This window comes from Tenrec ecaudatus, chromosome 14 (assembly GCF_050624435.1).
Source record: "Tenrec ecaudatus isolate mTenEca1 chromosome 14, mTenEca1.hap1, whole genome shotgun sequence".
NCBI lineage: Eukaryota > Metazoa > Chordata > Mammalia > Afrosoricida > Tenrecidae > Tenrec > Tenrec ecaudatus.
Genome location: NC_134543.1, coordinates 119,959,943 through 119,976,698, shown reverse-complemented (window position 1 = coordinate 119,976,698; position 16,756 = coordinate 119,959,943). Strand labels below are relative to the sequence as shown.

The window sequence follows — 16,756 nt, the reverse complement described above, 5'->3', positions numbered from 1 at the left end:
GGTATACTTAATTTATATGCCTGACCCCTCAGCTAGACTGTAAATTTTTGCACGGTGTTTACTCTGTATTACTTCTTCCTGCTTGTTTTTGTTTCCTTGCTGCTTGGTGAATTATCATTTTTCTCCCATTCTTTGGTTAGTAAATGAATTAGGGCAATTAGAACAATAGTGACATAATTAGGAGATGCATATATATATATATATATAAGCACGAGTATTGAACTTGTCTTATTTGATAATCAGTCTGTACAGTAGTTTGGGACTTGGAACACACTCTCTAAGGACAATTTAAATTGATTGATTGCATCTAGTTATTATAGCATGAAGGCTAAACATAGGCTCTGGAAGGCTTTGGTTAATGGATGACCTTTGCAAAGAAGCATGGAAGTTATCTGCTGACTGAAAATTAAATTCACATGCTGATTTGTGGATGCATAGGAAAGATTAAGACTACTACTTTTTAAGAATTTTTAATCTTCAGGGGCATTCTCAGTCAGTATTATAGTCAGAACCAGATAAATGCTGAAATAGAACTGTCATCAAAGCTTTGGTCGGCTACACATTTAGCAAGCCTTAGGCAAGTTTATGAGCCTTGGTAGCACAGTGGGTTACTCAGCAGGCTGCCACCCTCAGGGCCAGCAGTTCAAACCCACCAGCCTCTGCAGGAGACAGATAAGGTTTATCTTTTTTTTCTTTAAAAAAAGAACAAACATTTTATTGGGGACTCATACAACTCTTATCACAATCCAAACATATATCAATTGTGTAAAGCACATTTGAACATTCATTGCCCTCATCATTCTCAAAACATTTGCTCTCCACCTAAGCCCCTGGCATTAGCTCCTCATTTTTCCCTCTCCCTCCCCGCTACCTCCTCCTTCATGAACCCTTGATAATTTATAAATTATTACTTTGTCATATCTTACATTGTCCAGTGGCGCCCTTCACCCACTTTACTGTTGTCTTCCCCCCAGGGAGGAGGTTATATGTAGATCCCTGTAATTGGTTCCCCCTTTCGACCCCACCCTCAAGACTTTTGATTTTCAAAGTGCTTTCAGTTCTTGGAAAACAAAAAGGGCAGTCTACCCTGCCCTATAGGGTTGTTATGAATTGGAACCAACTGGACTGCAGTGATTGTCTTTCTCTCTTTTCAGGGAAATTTAGGAAGACTTTCTAGGGGAAGTGGCATCTAATTTGATCCTTGAATATGAGGGCTATACTTTTGACTGCTAGAGATAAGAATCTGAGATGATAGGAGAAAGAGTTATTATTCTGGCTGCAAAAATACTTCTCAGCGTCTACATCTTGGTAACGTAAAAGCAAAAGGAGAACGGAGAGGGGGAAGGAACAAAAGCAGCTGGCATCTTTCTGGCACCGAGTCACCCATTCGTTGTGGTGTGTAGGTCTGCAGTCACAAGTTGAATAAGCGAAAATAATGGCCAGTGTAAATCCGTTGGTTTTCAGCGTTGATGTTTTAACTTTACATCTTTTCTCTGACTTTTAAGTTTAAAAGTGGAATAACAGTCATTGAGAGAACCCAAAATGTCGATCTCTGATAACCAAAAGCCCAAACCCACTGCCACCAAGTTGATTCTGACACATAGAGACCTTACAGCTAATGATAAATGTTATGAAACGCTCAAACCCAAAACGCACCGCCCTCGTGTCTATTCCTACTCACAGGGACCCAATAGGACAGGGTAGAATTGCCCCTGGGGGTTTAAAGGATTGTAACGCTTCAGAAGTAGAAAGTCTCAGTTTTCCCAGGAGGAAGGATCCCTGGTGGTATCATGGGTTAAGCATTGAGCTGCTAGCCTCAAGGTTAGCAGTTAGAAACCACCAGCCACACTGGATGAGAAAGATGAAGCTGTCTTATTTCTAGAAAGAGTTGAAGTCTTGGAAACCCAGAGGGGCAGTTTTCTTGCCTACAGAGTCGCTATTAGTGGGAATCCACTGAATGGCAGTGAGTTTGAGGACATGCAAAACACTAGACAACTAAAAACTTAGTATTTCTGGGGAATTGTCATCAGTGGATTTATTTTTTATTTAGATTATTCAAATTTCTAATCTGTTTAAGGTATTTTTTGATACTTTAGATATAGGTATAGGTACTTTATAGTGATCCTATTTGTAATTGATCCAAGCATTACTCCTGTTAGCCTGATCACATGTTCTTATTGACCCCCTGACACCTCTAACTCTTACTTCCTAAGAAACAGGGGAGAAGGGACATGTGTGGTTCCCCCCTCACCTCTATGTTCCTTCCCTGGGAGATAAATGTTTGTAAATATGATAAAGGGTCCATTACAGCCCTTTCTTCTTCCCATGGATAGTCCTTCTGTGCACCTCACTCGGCTTCCAAGTCAGAGAGTTGTACATGGGAGGTAGAGAAAGGACATGTGAATATAGAGGAAAAAGGGAGTCCCCTTCCACTGGAATTAGAAAGAAGAAAATATTTAGGGTTTTCCAGTATTTCTTTTCTCATTATTCTACCCCCTCCAATACCTGCTCATTTTTCTACCTACACTCTTAGAATCTTTATTGATTTTTGTAGCTTTGAGAATAGATGTCAAGCCTCATTAACACGGACACCCGTCATATGCCCATTAGGTTTCTTGGGTTAGAAATACCTCGGTCCTTGGCTTCCCATGAGAAACAATTCACGCCTAAGCCTGGTTTGTGATCCAAGTGGTTTTTTTAAAGGAGAAGCAGTTTCAGGCGTTACAGTAAACACAACACCAGCCAGAGAGAGACAGACCTCCGCCAGGCCCTGTAGGACCTATGTAGGAGCTGCTTGGAGAGAGAGCGAGCGAGGAGAAAGATGTGGTCTCAAAGTTTCTGGCTTTTCAAGGTCCCCATTGGTAGTGTGGTTGACGGTACTGGTTGACCCCATTGGCTGAATATAAGCTCTCTTGGCCTAGATTGGGGGTCAGTCCAGGTGTACCACCCACCTAGGTGTACCGCTCCCCTGGATTGGGGTCTGAATATAAGCATGCCTTCCAGCCTTTATGGCTGGCTGGGCTTACCTCATTCTCTGCAGCAACCTCCTGTAGCGTTGCCTTGTCTGGCTACCTAACATACCCACGTATCAACAGAGTTACTTTTTATATATTGTCTGTGAAATCACTAGTTAAATTCTGCCAAAATCACAAAAGTTGGATTATTTTGATTGGATTGGATGATTAATAGCATTTTATTGGAGGAATTACAGAGTTTTTGTCTGCTATAGAGTCTAATGCAGCTGAGGGCTTTAACCTTCTAGTCAAGTTTCTTGACTATAATTCACGTACCAATGTAGTTCCCTACTGGGGATGGAGTGAGGATGAGGATGCAGGGTCTACTCTACCTAGTTGCTATCAATGAGAAGTGGGCCTTTGCTACATAACTCGGTTGAGCTCAAAATTTGGGCTACGAATATTCCTCTTTGGCTAGAGTGGATGATTGAGAGTTAACTAGAGCTATTTCCCACTTGAGACTGGTGTCACAATATATGTACTGTTTGTATTTACGCCTCCTAAAGTATAATAAAACAACAGCAAGAGGTTGGCATGCAGAGGAACTGGAAGAGAGGCAATAGATCTAAAGCTGATCTTTGTTTTAAATAGGCTGACTATTGCACACCCATGACTCATTCTTTGTGAAAGAATATGCTGTTTGGCCTTTTCAGTGAGCCACAGAACATCCTATGATTTAGCATGTCAATGAGGGCTTATTCATTAGTTGAACAAAAGCTTCCTCTAGAAATGGGGATTATATTGTCAGAAATTTTAGAGGCAAAAGGTCACTGTCCATTTTTGAAGTTAATGTGGTGGCTAGGGAAATGGGCCCTTTGAGAAGTTTGGAAAGTATATAAGAAAATTCTATACTGGACCCCCTCGCCACCCCCAGTTAGGAGGGTTTTTTACCGAAAGAATATGGAGCTTATATAAATTCTGAAGTATTGCTTTGGAAATATTTTTCTTATTTAACATTTTATTAGGGGCGCATACAACTGTTATCACAATCCATACATATACATACATCAATTGTGTAAAGCACATCTGTACATTCTTTGCCCTAATCATTTTCAAAGTATTTGCTCCCCACTTATATTTTTTTTAACTCTAAAGATAAAGTTTTTAGAGGAATTTAAAAATCTTTAATTCATGATAATGTAAAATGTAATTTACTAAGAAATTCTATAATTTTTGATGCTTTCAATGTTTTAAATCACGATATACTAAACAAATAGTTTGTTTTTCATTTCTCTGTACATTGGTAAGGAGCTCTGGTTACATAGTGGTTACTTGGGCTGCTAACTGTAAGAGCTGCAGTTGAAGACCACTAACCACTTTCTACTCCCTTCAACAGTTACAGCCTTGGAAACCCACAGGGGCAGTTCTCCACTGTCCTATAGAATTGCTGTGAGTTGGCACTGACTCAGTGGAAATGAATTTGGTTTTTTGATAGGCATTTATAACTGATACCAAGAGAAATTTATTGTTTTGGTAAACCATTTTAAGGGTCAGGCCTATGTGATCCATAGGTTTTCACTATCTGAGCTTCAGAATTTGATCACTGGACCATTTCTTCCTTATCCAGTAGAGGGGGAGATACCTATTTAACAGTACTTGTCTGAATACTTTAACCATCAACATCAAGTTGAAGATTAGTGTCAATATATTTAGTGTACCTAATCATTGGGGAGTATTTATATTTCATTGGGATAGTGGTCACAATAAAGCTGAATTTATATAATATGGATGACTGATCTGAAGCAGACGGGCTTTTTTCCTTGTCACAGTGAACGACATTATGTTAGTATTGTTTAAGATTGGGGTACTTTTTTCCCAGTGTTCCTAATCATAGTAAGATGCTCAGGACAATGATATGCACAGGATATTTTGAGGTGCTTGGCCTGTGAAGAACCAGACTCAGCTATGCTTCTGCACTAGGATTTCCAATTTCAGCAAGGCCATGATCCATGATGGACAGGTTGCAGCAGAGGTTCCAGACTAAGACAGACTAGGAAGAAGTGTTTTGCCTCTGAAAAGTTAGCCATTTAAACTTTATGAATAGCAGCAGTCATGTTATTATGTATAACCAGTTTTTGGAGAAGGCCATCATGCTTGGTAAACTAGAGGGCTGACAAAGAAGAGGAACAACAGTGGGCTCTCGAACTTGACAAATGTGAGGATGGTGCGGGATTGAGCAATGTTTTGTACTGTTGTCAATAACATTGCTATGATTTGATGTCACCGAGAACAGCAAGGAATAGATTAAAAATATATTTCATAATGTGCTTTACATGAAGGTTAATCCTCATTTATATCATGATCAAATAACTGGAATTTCTCAAACTTACATGAAAAAAACAGGCATGTCAATGGAGCATACCTTTCTAGTGTATTAGTTGATCTAAAGTAGATGTATAAGCAAAATAAGTTTAGATGATGGACTCTAGTGTCACAATTTAATGTTTTCTAAAACTGAACAAAATCTTGAAAATTTTGAAAAATGGTAAAAATGCTTTTTTCTCTAAACCAGAAAACGAAACTCAACTGCCATCAATTCGATGCCAACTAATTATGACCCTGTAGGGCAGGGTAGAGCTACCTCTGTGAGTTTCTGAAATGGTAACTTTCAGGAAGTGAAAGCCTCTCCTTTCTGTAAGCATCTAGAATATTGAATCTAGATGTTGAATTCCATAAGCTTCTTTCTTTAGTTAAGGCATGCAATTATTATTGTACTTTGGGTGTCAGTTTTCAACCTAAGCTATATGGCTCATGTTTGTTTTTAAAATGAGAAATACTATCTTTGAATGGGTGAAAACTAATTATAAATGAAAACAAAACAAATGCACTGCTGAAGATTTCTAATCTGTGAGGCCAAGATTATTTTGGGATAGTGTGGTATAGGAAAAATTTGCCAGATGTCAGTGATCAGATGTAACTAAGATCACCTCATCTTGTCAGATGTTTTTACCACGTATTAGACAATGGTAACTTCAGTAGCACACGGTCCTAAAAATTAAGTGCCACAGTGTACTAAAGGCTTGTTTCTCCCCATGTGACAGTCCAGGTGGGTCTTTATCAGACAGCTTTTCAGTAAGCAAAGATCCCTGAAGCCATTGCCATTTCTGTCCCAACCAGTCAGAAGGACAAAGAGCATGGAGGGTCCTGGCTAGTGTGCACTCCCTCTGCTCACATTCCTTTAGTGGGAACTTGGTTATATGTCACATCTAACTTTGAAGATAGGCTGGGAAATTTAGCATAGATTTGAGGAGCCCAGGAAAATGAGGAATCAGCTTGGTCAGTGACAACTACTAAACTTGGTCAAGATTAAAACTGTTTTTTTCAAATAAAAATTTCAAACTTTGAAAACACTCCAAAAACAAAACACCAAACAACAAAAAACCTGACATTGCTATGCTGGGTTGAGGCGCTGGTAAGTATGGCATGGTGAGCCATCTGACCCCTCTTCACATCGGGGTGGAAAGCATCGCCAGCAGTATTCATCCACGGCTGATTCTGATGAGTGGGAGGTCAGACATGCCTCTACCTTTCTTTTCCCTTTATAAATTTTTAAAAAATTAATTATTTTATTTTATTGGGGATTGTACACCTCTTATCGCAATCCATGCACACATTGATTATGTCAAGTACATTTGTTGCCATCATCAACCTGAAAATATTTTCTTTCTACTTGAGCCCTTGGTATTAGCTCCTCATTTTCCCCCTTCCCTCTCCCATCCTCTCTCCCATCCTCTCTCCCATCCTCTCTCCCTCCCTCCCTCCCTTCCCCTTGATAATTTATAAGTTATTATTTTTTCTTGTGTTATACTGTCCGATGTCTCCCATCACCCACTTTTCTGTTGTCCATTCCCCATTGTGATTGGTTCCCCCTTTCTCCCCACCTTCCATTTTCCCTCATGGTATCACTACTCTCATTATTGGTCTTGAGGGCTTGGTCTGTCCTCGATTCCCTGTGTTTCCAGCTTTTATCTGTACATTCTCTGATCTAGCCGGATTTGTAAGGTAGAATTGGGATCATGGTTGGGGTGGGTGGGAAGCATTAAAGAACTAGAGGAAAGTCGTATGCACCCTGACTGGCTTGTCTACTCCCCATGACACTTCTGTAAGGGGATGTCCAGTTGCCTACATGTGGTCTTTGGGTCTCTACTCTGTACTCCCCCTCATTCACAAGAGCATGATTTTTTTGTTCTTTGATGCCTGATAACTGATCCCATTGATACCTCGTGATCACACAGGCTGGCGTGCTTCTTCCATGTGAGCTTTGTTGGTTCTCAGCTAGATGACTGCTTCTTTATCTTAAAGCCTTTAAGACCACAGAGAGTATCTTTTGATAGGTGGGCACCATCAGCTTTCTTCACCACATTTGCTTGTGCACTCGATTTGTCATCAGTGATCGTGTCGGGATGGTGAGCATCATGGAATACCAATTTAATAGAACAAAGTCTTCTTGAATTGAGGGAGTCCTTAAGTAGAGGCCCACTGTCCATCTGCTACTTTAATACTAAACATAAATGTATGCACGTAGAGCTATTTCCCCATCATCATATATAAATATATTTACATTTGTACATGCCTGTATTTAGACCTCTATAAATGCCCTTTGCCTCTTAGTTCTTTGCTCTATTTCCTTTTACTTTCCTCTTGTCCCACTATCATGTTCAGCCTTTATTTTGGCTTTCAGTAATTCCTCTCAGTTACATTGCCCCTGATCATGCCCTACCAGGCCTTCTACACCCTCCTCGCCATTGATATTGGATCACTTGTTGTTCCATTTCCCCTGGGTTTGTCAACACCCACTTCCTCTCCTTACCTCCCCTCTCCTATGCCCCCCCCGCAACTATTGGTCCCATTGTTTTCTCCTCCAGATTGTTTATCTCACCTATCTTGCCCAGATAGACTTGCAGAGATAATAACATACAAAAACCAGACAGAGCAAAACAAACCAACAAAAGAAAACAAAACAACAACAAGGCTAAACATGAGAGTGGGACAAGAGGAAAGCAAAAGGCAATAGAGGAAAGAATAGGCGGCAAAGGCATTTACAGAGGTCTAAATACAGACATGTACATATGTAAATATGTTTATATATGATGATGCGGAAATTAAGTGCATATATTTACAGGCTTAGTATTAAGGTAGCAGATGGACATTGGGTCTCTACTCAAGTACTCGCTTAATGCAAGAACACTTTCTTCTATTAAACTGGTATTCCATGATGCTCACCTTCCCAACAAGATTGCTGAAGACAGTGGGTGCATAAGCAAATGTGGTGAAGAAAACTGATGGTGCCCAGCTACCAAAAGTTAGAGTGTCTGGGGTCTTAAAGGCTTGAAGGTGAACAAGCAGCCATCTTGCTCAGAAGCAACGAAGTCCACATGGAAGAAGCACACCAGCCTGTATGATCACGAGGTGCCAAAGGAGTGGCAGGCCTGGTAGGGAATGATCAAGGGTAAGGTTACATAAAGAAGAGGTATAGCTGTAACCCAGGTGGGGACAGAGCATGATAGTGGGGCAGGAGGAAAGTCAAGGGAAATAGAGAAAAGAGCTAGGAGACAAAGGGCATTTATAGAGTTCTAAACAAAGACATTTGCATGCAAATATATATATAAGGATGGGGAAATAGATCTATGTGTCTATAGTTATAGGTTTAGTATTAAGGTGGCAGAGGACCTTGGGCCTCTACTCAAGCACTCCCCCAACGCATGACTACTTCCTTCTATTAAATTGGCATTCTATGATACTCACCCTCCTGACACAACTGCTGAAGCCAAAACGGGTGAACAAGAAAATGTGGTGAAGAAAGCTGATGGTGCCTGGCTATCAAAAGGGATAGCATCTGGGGTAATAAAGGCTTGAAGATAAACAAGCGACCATCTAGCTCAGAAGCAACAAAGCCCACATGGAAGAATACACCAGCCTGTGTGATCACGTGGTCCTGAAGGGATCAGTTATCAGTCATCAAAGAACAAAAAATCATATCATTGGCTGCACACCTCCATGACACGATCGCCGAGGACAAATGGGTGCATAAGCAAATATGGCGAAGAAAGCTTTTGGTGCCCGGCTATCAAACGAGGTAGTGTCTGGGGTCTTAAAGGCTTGAAGGTGAACAAGTGGCCATCTAGCTCAGAAGCAATAAAGCCCACATGGAAGAAGCACACCAGCCTGTGCGATCATGAGGTGCCAAAGGGATCAGGGATAAGGCATCATGAAAAAAAAAATCTTACCATAGTGAATGAAGGGTGAAGTGCAGAGTGGAGACCCAAAGCTCATTTGTCGGCCACTGGAAACCCCCTCACAGAGGGGTCTAGGGGAGGAAATGAGTCAGTCAGGGAGTGATGTAGCACCGATGAAGAATACAGCTTTCCCCCAGATCCTGGATGCTTCCTACCCCCCAACCCACCTCCACACCCCAACTACCATGATCCGAATTCTACCTTGCAAGTCTGGATAGAACAGAGGTTGTACACTGGTGCAGGTAGGAGCTGGAGGCACAGGGATTCCAGGGTGGATGATTCCTTCAGAACCAGGGGGTGAGGGGCGATACTGGGCGAGTGGTTTCGAAAGGGGGAACTGATTACAAGGATCTACATGTGACCTCCTCCCTGGGGGATGGACAACAGAGAAGGGGGTGATGGGAGACACTGGATAGGGCAAGATATGACAAAATAATAATCTATAAATTATCAAGGGCTCATGAGGGAGGGGGGAGCAGGGAGGAAGGGGGTAAAGAGTGGACCTGATGCAAAGGGCTTAAGTGGAGAGCAAATGCTTTGAAAATGATTAGGGCAAAGAATGTACTGATGTTCTTTATACAATTGATGTATGTATATGTATGGATTGTGTTAAGAGTTGTATGAGCCCCTAATAAAATGTTTTAAAAAAACAAACTGCAGACCATTAGAGTAAGAGATTTCATTGAACAACCATTGCTTCCAGTAGATCCTCAAGTGTTAGGAGTAGGGCTAACTCACTTCTTGGGAACAAGGGAAAAGAAAAGAAAACCAAACCCATGGCCCTTGAGTTGCTTATGACTCAAATCCACCTCATCTCGGGTTCCCAGGCTGTCAGTCTTTATGGGGCAGACAGACTCCTCGTTCTCCCAAAAAGAGAATGGAGAGTTTTGAAATTAGCAGCCTTTGCCTAACCCACAGTGCCACATCTTAATTCAAGGCTAATTTCAATTTGCCTTTAAAAAGCATAAAGACAAACCTCAAAGAGATCAAGGTGATCCGCAACTAAACCAATTGCTTGCTCCCAACCCAACCCAACAAAATTTAAACCTGTACAACTCTCCCGATGGCACAGGACCGGCCAGTGTTTTGTTGTGTTGTACATAAAGTCACCAGAGCCAACTGGATGCCAACAACTCTGTTTTTTAAAAGTTTTATTCGGTCATAATCCACATGTTATACAACTCAATAGTTCATCTGTACAATCATTACCACAATTGAAACAAACAAACAAAAAAAAGATAGAGTCTGGGTTCTTAAAGACTTGAAGATAAACAAGCAGCCATCTAGCTGAGAAGCGACAAAGCCCACCAGCCTGTGTGATCATGAGGTGTCGGTAGGCTCAGGTATCAGGCATCAAAAGAACAAAAAATCATATCAATGTGAATGAGGGGCAAAGTGGAGAGGGGACCCAAGGCTCATCTGTAGGCAACTAGACATCCCCTTACAGAAAGGTCGCGGGGAGGAGTCGAGCCAGTCAGGGAGCAGTATAGCACTGAGGAAACATACATCTTTCCTCTAGTTCTTTAATGCTTCCTCCCCTCACCATCATGATCCCAATTCTGCCTTACAAATCTGGCTGGACCAGAGCATGTACACTGGTACAGAGATAAACAGGAAACACAGGGAATCCAGGGCAGATAAACCCCTCAGGACCAATAATGAGAGTAGTGATACCAGGAGGAAAAGGGGAAGGTGGTGAGAAAGGGAGAACCGATCACAATGATCTATATATAGCCCCCTCCCTGGGGGGAAGACAACAGAAAAGTAGGTGAAGGGAGACATTGGACAGTGTAAGACAAGACAAAATAATAATAATTTATAAATTATCAAGTGTTTGTGAGAGAGGCAAGGTGGGGGAGGGAGGGAAAAATGACATGATACCAAGAGCTCAAGTGGAAAGAAAAGGTTTTGAGAATGATGATGGCAACATATGTACAAATGTGCTTGACACAATGGATGAATGTATGGATTGTGGTAAGATTTGTATGAACCCCCAATAAAAGGATTTAAAACAAACAAAACCTGACCAAAAAAAGAGAAAAGCCTATAAATAGTTCAAGGTCTGTTTTTTGACCTTTAGGGTGTTTTCCGGTAGTGTCTGATGGGGTGCCACGCCCTGGCTCCAAAGTCTATTTTTGGTATTCCCTGGGGACTTCGTTGCTGTGTTCCCCTTGCTGTTCTGTGTTGCACATCTTTAGTGTTTTGCCTCAGTCTGGTGGGGTCAGATCGGGTGCAGTTCCCACTCTGTGTCTCCAGTGTTGTCCCCAGTAGGGCTTTGGGTCAGTGAGGGACGTCGTGTCTCAGAGTGGGTCTGGCCCTGTAATCCTCTCTGCTTTGGCTGCTCTGAGAGGGAATATGGTCCTCAGGGCTTGGTGGGCCAGGATGTGTTCCACTCTCTGTACCTCCCCCTTCATTTGCTCCCGTGTGCTGTGATCAGACATGTCCCTCTCCCTGAGCTGTAGCTTCCGTGCTGTCCTCTGAAGTGAATTCTTCTGTGGGAGAGGGGGCTGTCCACATAGTTGGGATTGGGGCCGGCCCCTCAGACCTCTTTACTGGTTCCCTGCGTCATGTTGGTATGTTGCAGTCTTGGGTTGAAGTCTGGTTCCTCTTCCCCTGCCTCCACCTTTCTGTATTGATTCTGACACTTTCCATGCCACTCTTCTCTGCTGGCTGCCTTAATTCACTGCAGTGGCCCCCAGAACACACAGGCGATATTCCAGAATGCGGCATTTATTAAGGGAAGCATCAGATTACATTTCATGATCAGAAAGAACTCAGGCTGTACTTTTTCGATTAGGACAGTCTTTTCAACGGTGCCTGCAGGCTTGTTACTCTGGCCGTTGGCCTGGTCCCAGCCCTGGTAAGTGTTACAAGGCTCTTTTAGCTTTGCCAACTAAGTTACTGGATGCATGCTATTCAGCCTAGGAGCCTTGGCCAAAATACTCTTAAATCTAGCTTCTTGGATTGACAAACCTACTTTTCCAAGTGACCTGAGGCACCCACCTCTGCCAGCTAACTTCCTCCTGAAGACACCCAGATTTCTCCCTCTGCCCTGTCTCCTGCGTAGTCTTCATTCTGCTGGCTCTGCAGCCATTTCATCCCTGCTGCTTCGTGCCGTCTCAGGTGTCATAGCTGTCCACCTCCTGGATTGAGTAGGTTCCTAACACAGGGACGCTTGGCTCCACTCCTGGCTCTTCTTTATTGGTGGTTGTAAGGAAGGCAAATTGATCAATGCGTACTTTATGGTTCCGTGTACCATATTTGCATGATCCCACTCACACAAGGTAATAATGCCTCTTACATTGTTGTGAAGCTATCCAGTCTCCCTGGTGGGCCACAAGGACCTCATTTGCATTTTCCTTCTTAGTCATTTGGTGAGAGTCATAAATACCAGGGCTGAAGGATCATTGGGAAGGTTTTGTAGTTTGATGAACAGGTTATTTCCTGGTCCTGCTTTCTCCCTCTCCCTCTCTGTGCTCCCTCCCCACTCTCCCATTCCCCTTTCCCTTTTATCTCTTCCTCCCTCCAACCTCTCCCCCAACTCCCCCATATTACCACAGTGCTCTGCATGCAAAACCATTGGATAAATACAAACCACCAACCTTTTGGCTAGCAGCTGGGCACTTAACTGTAGACTACCAATGTTGCTCACTCTCATATTTTACTTCATGAAATTGTTTTCATATGTACATATATTTTTAAAAATTTTATTCAAAACCATTTTATCTGGAGCTAATACAGATATCATGTCATGCCATAGTTCAAACACATCAGTCAGTATTGTGCAATTGCCACCACAATAAAGTTTCAAAACTTTTTCTTCCTTCTTGAACTCCTTGATAACCGCTTCCACCCCTGTTGCCTTATATATTATCTAGCTTTCAACATTATAATTTAAATATTTTTATTGAACTATATTGCACATAGAAAAAAATAGACAAGTACACGCAATCTTTTTTTTTTAACATTTTATTAGGGGCTCATACAACTCTTATCACAATATATACATACATCAATTGTATGTACACGCAATCTTTTATCACAAATTGAACACTCCCTGTAACCACCCTTGAGAAAAAGTCCTTAGGCCTCTTCTTAATTATGACTTCCTTCTTCCTCACCAAAAGCAACTCCTCACGTGATAGAATACATTAGCCTGCAAAGATTTGTACTTCATAGAAATGGGATTTTACGTATTAATCCCTACTCATCACCTAGCTTTTGTACTAGTTCTTGAAGTCTGATGGTCATGAATATCTTCTTTGAAAAGTGGTGAGCCTGGATATGCGGGACAGCTGTTCTGTTCACTTTAAATGTTTGACTTTTATATTTTATGTATATAATATAAATAAAACAATCACATCTTAAAACGATCCTATCTGTAGTGTTCATTTTATGAAAATAAGGCTGGTTATGGACTTTGCTGTGAGTTGACTTTGACTCGACAGTGAACTTGGTTTTGGTTTGGTTCAAGGACAGACATATGCATTCCCACTGTCAACAGTTTTGTACTTCTTAAATGTCCGTTGACAGAAATTTTGAGGGTGGTTTGAAAGGTGTTACTGCCTTGACTGACACCCAGCTTCTATAGCTCCATTTCTCTTCTCCTTACATCTGGGACTTGGTTCCTAAGCCTAGGCTCATTTACTCTGCTCTGTGGGATCAGTCATATTCATTCTGGGGAAACCATAGTCAGACTTGACTGTTTCTCTGACTTGATTATTTGCCTAAGAATCACTGATAACTTGCCTAATAACTCCTTTTGTTATAAACTTTTCCAGTTTGTGCATCTCTTTAAAAAAAACATTTTACTGGGGACTTGTACAATCCATCCATTGTGTCAAGCACATATGTACATTTGTTACCATCATCATTCTCAAAACATTTGCCTTCTACTTAAGCCCTTGATATGGGCTCCCCATTTTCCCCCCTCCCTCCCCACTTCCTCCTATTTTGTCATATGTTGCACTGTCTGACGTCTCCCCCCACCCTCTTCTTTGTTGTCCATCTCCCGGGGAGGAGGCTATACGTAGATTCTTGTAATCGGTTCCGCCTTTCTACCCCACATTCCCTCCACCCTGCAGACATCGCCATTCTCACCACTGGTCCCAAAGGGGTCATCTGTCCTGGATTCCCTGTGTTTCTAGTTGCTATCTGTACCAATGTACATCCTCTGGTCTAGCCAGAATTGTAAGGTAGAATTGGGATCATGATAGTCGGGGAGGGGGTGGGGGTGGGATGGAGTGCGGGGGAGGAAGCATTTAAGAACTAGAGGAAAGTTTTATGTTTCATTGTTGCTACCCTGAACCCTGACTGGCTCATCTCCTCCCCACAACCCTTCAGTAAGTGGGTGCCCAATTGCATTCACACACGTTTACAATGATTTGATTTTGATGCTTGATACCTGATCCCTTCGACAGCTTGTGGTCACACAGGCTGGTGTGCTTCTTCCATGTGGGCTTTGTTGCTTCTGAGCTAGATGGCTGCTTGTTTATCTTCAAGCTTTTATGACCCTAGATGCTATATCTTTTGATAGCCGGGCACCATCAACTTTCTTTGCCACATTTGCTTATGCATGCGTTTGTCTTCAGTGATTGTATCAGGAAAGTGGGCACCCACTGATATGATTTTTAGTTCTTTGATGTCTGATAACTGGTCCCTTCTACACCTCGTGGTCAGACAGGCTGGTGTCCTTCCATGTGGGCTTTGATGTTTCTCAGCTAGATGGCCACTTGTTTATTGGCAAGCCTTTAAAACCCTAGACGCTATATCTTTTGATAGCAGCGCACAATCATCTTTCTTTACCATATTTGCTTATGCACCCATTTGTCTTTAGCAATCATGTCGGGAAGGTGTGCATCATGGAACGCCAATTTAATAGAACAACGTGTTCTTGCATTGAGTAAATATTTGAGTGGAGGCCCACTTAATACTAAACCTATAAATACATGCACACAGATCTATTTCCCCACCCTCCTATATAAATATATTTACATATGTACATGCCAGTATTTAGACCTCTATGAATACCCTTTGTCACTTAGTTCTTTCCTCTGTTTCCTTTTACTTCCCTCTTTTCCCACTATCATGCTCAGCCTTCATTTGGGTTTCAGGACTTTCTCTCAGTTACATTGCCCTTGCTGAATCCCTACCAGGCCTCTCACACCCTCCTTGCCACTGATTTTGGATCACTTGTTGCTCCCTTGTCCCTGGATTTGTCAGCACCACCTCCTTACCCCCATGTCCCCATCTCCTGTGTTCCCCCAGAGCGATTGGTCCCGTTTTTTTCTCCTCCAGACTATTTATCCAGCCTATCTTATCTAGATAGATCTATAGAGATAATAATATTTGTGCATCTCTTGAGATTGAGGTTTATTTCTCTTTTCTCCCTCCAAGTTTATCCTGTGGTCTATAGGAAAAAACACCGCTTAAAGAAAAAACAAATGTTAGGATTGATGACGTGCAAAGAGCTACCATATAGTTTTTATGATAATTGAGAATCAGAGTACCAACCCAGTTTCATCTCATTTGTACTGTAGCTACTGTCCTAAAGTTGTATTATAAATTGTTGCCCTTTTATATAATCAGAAAAGTAAATCAGACATGCCTATGGAAGTTGTTTGTTTGCCAGAGAAAGACAGTATCATTTTCAAAATTATGACAAATTCAAAATGTAAACAATAATGTAACTTACTTTGACCATGCTACTGAGATTTAACAAATGTTAACAAGTTTACATTTTTGCTTCAGATTTTTAAAAGAAATCTTATATGTAGCATGAAATAGAAACATCTCAAAACCAGAATGTCTTTAGTTGCCCGTGACTTGGGCCCTTACTCATGGTGTCTGCTTGCTAACAAGGAAATGTTTCTGTCCTGCCCCATTCCCATGGTTGGTTGCAGATCAAATCATTGTGATCAATATGTTTTCACTGACCGATTTTTAAAAGTAGTCCACCAGGCCTTTCTTCCTAAGCCATGCAGTCTAGAGTGGCCGCTGAAACCTCCTCAGCCACATGGTAACACAAACCATGGGCAGACAGGTGGTGCACAAGCATGAGGTGCATTTCCTGGGAACTGAAGCCGAGCTTCCCGTTAGGAAGTGGAGAATTCTAACCCTGAGCCACCACCGTCCTCTTCGAAGCAGAAATTACATGTCGTAGTTCTGAGTCTACTGTGACTAACCCTGTGTATTCATTTTCATCCTTATTTCCTGCCAACCCCTTTTCTTTCACTTGAAGTTTTTGCAATAATAAACTACATCCACCTCCACCACCACCCCCTGCTCTTTCCCCAAAGAATTTGATGAAATGCCTTTCCTCATTTGACCTGTCTGGCCCATTTATGCATGTATTAGTCAAGTTTCAACCTATATTTGTCAAAGTGACTTCAATTTTCTAAGGCAGACTTAGCGATTTTTCTTCCATAGCTTTCACTAAACCTGTCTCTTTGGTTTAGCCATATTCCTATGGTGTCATCTCTAAATTAACTATAAGTACCTTAAAAG

At 41.8% G+C, this 16,756-nt stretch overlaps 1 protein-coding gene across 1 annotated transcript in view; it reads left to right on the top strand.

The window, feature by feature from the left end:
- Positions 1 to 16,756, top strand: part of ADAM10 (ADAM metallopeptidase domain 10) — a 137,523-nt gene that overhangs the window by 73,558 nt on the left and 47,209 nt on the right. The gene's annotated exons all lie outside the window — the stretch shown is intronic.